This window comes from Apodemus sylvaticus, chromosome 20 (genome assembly GCF_947179515.1).
Source record: "Apodemus sylvaticus chromosome 20, mApoSyl1.1, whole genome shotgun sequence".
Taxonomy (NCBI): domain Eukaryota; kingdom Metazoa; phylum Chordata; class Mammalia; order Rodentia; family Muridae; genus Apodemus; species Apodemus sylvaticus.
Window position 1 is genome coordinate 14,110,643 of NC_067491.1, and position 7,621 is coordinate 14,118,263.

The 7,621-nt window shown below is 42.8% G+C and overlaps 1 pseudogene; it reads left to right on the forward strand.

Annotated features, from left to right (window-relative positions):
• Window positions 1-520: 520 nt before the first annotated feature.
• LOC127671306 (centromere-associated protein E-like) lies at window positions 521-3,635 on the forward strand (annotated as a pseudogene).
• The last annotated feature ends 3,986 nt before the right edge of the window (window positions 3,636-7,621 follow it).

The following is a 7,621-nucleotide window of genomic DNA, read 5'->3' on the forward strand; positions in this document are numbered from 1 at the left end:
AGATTCACCCTTTTCTCTGCTTTTCAAAACCATCCTAAAAATGGTATAAGAATGACTGCTTCTTTGATTTTGGTTATTCCATAATGTCTGTTCTTTTCTAGTGTTGCGAGCCAGTTCAAAGCCATTTATGCTGTATAAACCACTTCTTCTGTGAGATCAGCAACATAAACATTCTTGTGGATGTCTTCCCAAATTATCAAAGGTTTCATTTTTGATCATTACAGAGTAAGTCTGTAATGGTTTCATTGTAGATCTCCATGTAAGAAACCATGGTCTCCATGTAGAAACCATTAGACTGTATTCATATGCTTAGCCATGCTAGCAAACTGGAGGGTGGTCAGAGTTTCATCAAATGATACTGGAGTAATTGTGCAGATGATACATGTCTTCGCATTTCCTCCCAAGGGATTTTGAAGAATTCGTGTTAATTTGCTATCTCAGTAGTTTATGAAACCACCAACCTGTCACCAAGCTGTCCGTCACTGAGTTTTTTATGGATTCATTATGGGTTTCTTACCATATGAGTCGTTCTCATACCATTTTTAGGATGATTTTGGAAATCAGAGAAAAAGGGTGAATCTTACAATTGCGATGGCTCTTATCAAGGTGTCTCTTCTAAATTTGGTGGATCTTGCAGTCCGTGAAAGAGCTGCTCAAACAGGAGCTGAAGGTGTTCAACTGAAGGAGGGCTGTTCTAGAAATTACAACTTGATTTTGGGACAAATGATTAAGAAACTCAGTGATGGACACGTTGGTGACAGACAGGTTGGTGGTTTCATAAGTTACCGAGATAGCAAATTGACACGAATTCTTCAAAGTTCCTTGGGAGGAAACGTGAAGATACGTATCTGCACAATTACTCCAGTATCATTTGAAGAAACACTGACCACCCTCCAGTTTGCTAGTATGGCTAAGCATATGAATACTCCTTATGTTAATGATGTGTCAAATGATGAAGCTCTCTTGAAAAGATAAAGAGAAATAGCGGATCTTAAAAAACAGTTGGAGGAGGTAAATACAAAGACTCAGGCACAGGAAATGGCAAAGAATCAACTGTCCCAGCTTCTGGATGAAAAAGACTTGCTTCAGAAAGTTCAGGAGAAAATTCAGAACCTGAAGCGGATGCTGGTGACGTCATCTTCTCTTGCAATGCAACAGGAGCTAGAGATTAAAAAGAAATGAAGAGTTACTTGGTGCTACGACAAAATGAAGGATTCAAATTATGAAAAGGAATTTAAAATCCCAACAAACAAGAAAATGTAAAACTTCTGTGACTTTTGAGAGAGAATTCTATCATGTAGTCGGGAGAGAGTGCACTCTTGGGAGTCTGCAGTGTTCGGTAGCACTCTGGAGCCATTGCCTGAGGAGGAATGGAGCTCAGCCTCCATGCTCCTAAGCGAGGAAACTGTAAAAGTGAGTTGAACTCACTTAATGCCAATATAATGATCTCGTGTGGATTATGAACAGCTGAGAAAATGAAGACTTGAAATTGAAATTAAAAGAAAAAAAATGAGTTAGAGGAATTTGAGTTTCCAGAACAGAAAGAAAAAGATCAAGAGATGCAACTAATGCATGAAGTTTCCAACTTAAAGAATTTAATTAAACATGCAGAAGAATATAATCAAGGTCTAGAGAATGAACTACGTTCAAAAGTAGAGCTTCTTAAAAAGAGGACCAGATTAAGAACCTGCAGGGATACATAGATGCCCAGAGTCAGAAAAGATGAAGATAGATGTGTCCTACTCACCGGACACCACTGAAGACCAGAAAACAGGCAATGCGCACTGTCTGATTTGGACACAGTAGCCCTTGATGCCAAGAGAGGCATCCTTCCTTAGAAGTGAAAATCTGCAGCTGAAGGAGAAAATTAATGAACTTTCAGATTCTTGTAAGCAAATAGAAAATGACATTCACGTGTATCAATGCCAACTGGAAGCAAAAAAAAAAACCTGCAACTGATCTGGATAAGGAATTACGGTCGGCTTTTCAAGAAATATCAAAACTCAGCGTCCTGGTAGACGGCAAAGGTTTATAGTCTAATTTGGAATTGGGAAAAAAAAAAAAAGATTACTGACCTCCAAACAGAACTAAATAAAGAAACTTTGCAAAAAGAAGTTAACTTGCTGTTGGAGTTGAAATCTTTATGTCCGAGGTGGAGATGCTGAGGAAAGTTGCATGAGAAATCTGAAGAACTCTGAAGAACTCTAGGAACAGAAAGAAAAACTTTTCAGAAATAGCTCAGAAAGACAGTAGAATTCAAGGTTTGCATGAGGAGATTGGAAACACTAAAGATGACCTTGGGGCTTCCAGGCTGAGTCAGAGGGGCAGTGAGGAGGCGTGGCCGGCCCTGAGAAGCCTGGGCATGGAGCTGGAGCTCAGGCATGAGGGGGCCCTGGAGGAGAGCAAGAGGAAGAAGCAAGAGGAAGAAGCAGGAGATGGCAACGCTCTCCAAAGAAGCAGAGCGCCTGGCTCTGGATTCCATGAGGGCCAAGCTTTCTCACAAGACTCAGGAGCTTGAGCGGAAAACAGTTGAGGCTCCAGAAAGGCTGAATAAAATGGAGGAGCTGAGAGACTCTAGCCTGCAGAGACTCTAGCCTGCAGTCCTTAGAGAAGGAGAAAGCTCGGCTCAGGGAGCAGCTGCAGCAAACCTTGGAGGAAGAGAGCCTTAACCCAAGAAGAGAAAGACCTAAAGCTAAACTCCAGGAGAGCCTGCAGACTGAGGGACCAACTCAGAAGTGACATCCAGGACATGGTGAACATGAATATAGATACTCAAGAACAGTTATTAAATGCTCTCGAGTCTTTGAAACACCAGGAAACAATTAACATGCTGAAATGAAAACTTCTGAGGAAATGCCCGGTAATTTGCATACAAAAGAAGGGGGAGGAGCTGGAGATGAAGCTCAGCTGGAAGGAATAGATGAACAGAATCTGCTGGCTGAAAAGTGCCCACACATTGGTCCTTGGTGGTAAGGACAATGGAGAAACTGAGGAACAGGAAAATAGACTCTCTAATGCAGGAGAGTGGTGGACTCCAACAGACACTGGAAACTATTAGAGCAGAAAAGGAACAACTGAAGATGGACCTAAAGGAAAATATTGAAATGAGTATTGAAAACCAGGAAGAGTTAAGAATTCTTAGAGATGAACTTAAAAGGCAATAAGAGATAGCTGCACAGGAAAAAGATGCCACAGAAAAGAGAGAAGAGCTCTCCAGGGCGCAGGAGAGACTGGCAGAAATAGAAATAGAAGCTAAAGGACAAGGACCAGAAACTCCCAAGAGACACAGCAGCAACTTCTAAGTACACAAGAAGCTATGAATAAGATACGGGCAGAGGCGACCGAAGTGGAGAGCTTAGAGAATGAATTCAGGTGCCAAGGATTGGCATTGGAGCTTGTGGAAACAGAGACTGGCGTTAGCTCAGAAACTTCATGAAAATTATGAGCAGATGAAATCTATAATCAAATAAACGATCTGAAAGAATTACTGGAGTCATTTGAAATAGAGAAAAAGCAACTTAAAGAATATGCAAAAGAAATCGAAGCTGCTGACCTGCAAACAAGAACTAAACATTGCTCACATGAATCTGAAAGAGAACCAAGAAACCAAAGACAGACACACGTGGACAAACTGATGCACCAAAGACAATACATAGAGAGGGAACACTTGTAACCAGGACTAAAAATACCTCCAGTAGGGTCCATAGAGGAAACAGGACGTCTCCAGGTTTCCCCTTGTCCCTAGGAGAGTTTTGAAATCCATTTTCCTTCTCTTCTCTTTCTCATCTTTCTAACATCGTCTTTGGTTGTTTGTTTTTTACTGTTTTTATTTTATTCTCTATTCCTCTTCCTGATGCAGTTCTAGGCTGCAGACAATTTGCCTAATAAAATTCACCATCCCAATTTGCTGTCACACCCTAGCTGTTTTAACCTTAATTCCAGTACCCTGTTGCTTAAGCAAATCTACCAGTTGATCTACTTACTAATTGTAAGGTGGAACCTGTGGTCTCCATCGTGCCATCCTGACATACTTCGCCTGATGCAGGCCTTACTCTTACTTTGTTTCTTGCACCATATATTCCCCAACACGTTCGTCTTCCTTGCCAGCTGGCTTTTCTTTGAACGATGCAGTCAGGAGCGTCAGGATCTCCTCTCTTTCCCAATCTTGGTAGAACTTCAATTTGACAGCACCCGCCACAGTACTGAGTATCGGGCGTAGGCCTGGAGTATTAACAGAAGACACAGACATGGGTCATTCTGTAAGGAGAATGTCCAATAGCTTATAAGCCAATACTCTATAATCAAGACATGCAAAACATACTTATACCTTTAAAACCAATCAAACAAAAATGAAGTTGACTACCCAAATCTTATAAGTTTAAACCAAATTATTTTTTTCTAGCTTTAGTTTCAAGAGAAAAAGCACTTTGGACCCAATAATCACAATTGCAGAGATTTCTCTAGGAGAAATAACCATCAGCCTACTTGCCCTAGAACTTGAGAAGCTGCTGGCCCCTTTAAAAGCAGCTTTTCTCCAGCTGTGCTTGACTCCTAGCTAAATGCAGGGCAGCTTAAGTCAGCCTCTGCTGTGTAAACTGAGACTGGATAAAGAGATGCACCTCCAGCAGAAAATTTTTTTACCATTTTTTCTTTTCAATATGAAATACAGAACAATCATTCAGAGGGGAGTGCTCTCAGCCAACAATTGGACAAGGTTCCCAGTGGCGGAGCTAGAGAAAAAAACCCAAGAAGCTGAAGGAGCTTGCATCACCATAGGGGGAACAACAATACAAACCAACCAGTATCCCCAGAGCTCCCAGGAACCAAACTACTGTCTTAGTCAAGGTTTCCATTCCTACACAAACATCATCAAGAAGCAAGTTGGGGAGGAAAAGAGTTATTCAACTTACACTTCCACCTTGCCGTTCATCATGAAAGGAAGTTGGGACTGGAACTCAAGCAGGTCAGGAAGTAGGAGCTGATGCAGAGACCATGGAGAGATGTTCCTTACTGGCTTGCTTCCCCTGGCTTGCTCAGCCTGCACTCTTATAGAACCCAAGACCCAGAGATGGTACCACCCACAAGGGGCCCTTCCCACTTGATCACTAATTGAGAAAATGTCTCACAGCCGGATCTCATGGAGGCACTTCCCCAACTGAAGCTACTTTCTCTGATAACTTCAGCCTGGGTCAAGTTGACGCACAAAACCAGCCAGTAAAACTACCAACTAAAGAGTACACATGGAGGGACCCATGACTCCAGATGCATATGCAGCAGAGGATGGCCTTGTTGGACATCAAAGGAAGGAGAGGCCCTTGGTCCGAGATGGCTTGATGGCCCAGCATAGGGGAACACCGGGACAGGGAAGCCAGAGTGGGTTGGTTGGTGAGCAGGGGGAAGGGGTGATGAAATAGGGTTATTTTTTCAGAGGGGAAACCAGGAAAGGGGATAACATTTGAAATGTAGACAAAGAAAATAGAAAAAACATATTAACAGTTCTATGGTAGGCACACATTACACAGAACTTTGTATACATCACTGATCATTTTCTTAAGGTAAATTGTATGACAAACTGGAGACATAGAGAAGGTATACTCCTGGGGATCCCCCTGGGAAAGCATGAAACACTTTGTGAAAAGCGTGTCTCTCACATCTGTAGCACACGATTTTGCCTCTTGTATACAGGCTGGGGTTATAAAACGCTAGATAAACATGAATATAAGGCTTGCCCATGCAGAGATGTGGTAGTAGGTAAGACAGATGTGTACTGTTTGCAAGAACACCGGGGATAATATTGCTGCCTGTCTATTGTTGGGAACTGGGGAGCTTAGCTCAACACCCCCAGCTGAGCTGTTTGCACAGGTTTCTTGAGAACAAAACAACCCGTGGCTTAGCTTGATTCCTGCCTTCCCACCCGGTGTGGTCCGGACTTCCCAGGTGCCTGACCTATGACTATAATTGTTTTTTCCTGTTCCCTTCCCTGGCCTCTAGTGAATATATTGCTGGTCTCTCAGTAAAGCTTTGGCATTCTCTGTACAGAATGACCCGTGTCTGTGTTTTTTATTAATCCCCCAGGCCCATGCCTGATACTTGGTACCTTGGCAGCACGGGCGCGGTCAAATGGAGGTTCCACCGAGATCAGGAAAGAGAGGAGCACCTGACGGAATTGTTCCAAAAAATGGCCGGCCAGCAAGGAAGAGGAATGTATTGGGAAATTGTGACCAGGGAAAAGTGAAACGGTGGTCACAGATTGAAGCCTGAAATTGGGGTTTGGAAATGGAGAGAACAACTGAAGGGTGTTGTCTTGGGCGGAGATCGATCGGAATGAAAAAAGTTATGTATTCTGCATGGTAAGCAACATACAGCATTAAGGCTGTTGTTGCAGGGGTGCAAAAGGGGTACCGGCTAGACTGAATCAGTATAGGCCTGACGCTGAGATCAGATAGGGTGTGACAGCAAATTGGGGTGGGGAATTTTACTAGGCAAATTGTCAGCAGTCTAAAACTGCATCAGGCAAGAGGAATGGGGCATAAAATAAAATAAAAAGAGTAAAAGACAAACCGATTTTAGAAACATGAGAGAGAAAGAGAAAAGAAAAATGGATTTCAAAACTTTCCTAGGGACAAGGGGAAACCTGGAGACGTCCTGTTTCCTCTATGGACCCCAATGGAGATATTCTTAGTACTGGTTACAAATGCTCTTTCCTCTCTGTGTATTGTCTTTGGTGCACCAATTTGTCTACATGTGTCTGTCCTTGTTTCATTGTTTGAATGATTGTTCTATGTTTCCTTGAATACCAAACCAGGTGTTTTAGTCTCATTCTTCTCTGAAAAGTCTCTAATGAACAGGAAGAAGACAAGAAGAAATTGAATTGTTCTAGCAGATTGTGTGTATTGACAAAACTACTGAGTATGAAGATGCTGCTGTGGTTGAAGAACTCCTGGAATTGTGCTTGTGCCTCTAAATAATGAAGGGAGATTCCCTGTCATCTGTATCAGCATCAGAGAGACTTTGGCATTATCGCCACCCCTGATTTAAAAAGGTCTGGGCTATGGCACTGGGGCTTTTGGCTTGTGGAGCTGCCACATTGGGATTGTTTCTTTTAAACTGTATGTGCAAACAACAAAACCAGTCCAGAGCAGTAACTGAACAAGTGCTTATGACACAGGATAATACATCTGCTCAAATTTGCCTCAGCCTGTATCGAGAATAGTTAGTCTATGACGGGTATCTCCTTTCCAGTCCACACCAACCTAGGGGGCTCTGGGACTGGCAGAGATTCCCAGAGATTGGTAATGGGAGTTGGATGGAAGGTGTCCTAAGACAGATGCTATTCCTTTTTAAAAATAAAAAAGGAGGCTGTTGGGAACCAGCGAGCTTAGCTCAACCCCCCCCCCAGCTGAGCTGTTTGCACAGGTTTCTTGAGAGCAAAACATCGCGCAGCTTAGCTTGATTCCTGCTTTTCTGCCTGGTGGTAGGGACTTCCCAGGTGCCTGACCTATGACTATAATTGTTTTTTCCTGTTCCCTTCCCTGGCCTCTAGAGAATATATTGCTGGTCTCTCAGTAAGGCTTTGGCATTCTCCTTACAAAATGACCCGTGTCTGTGTTTATTAATCCCC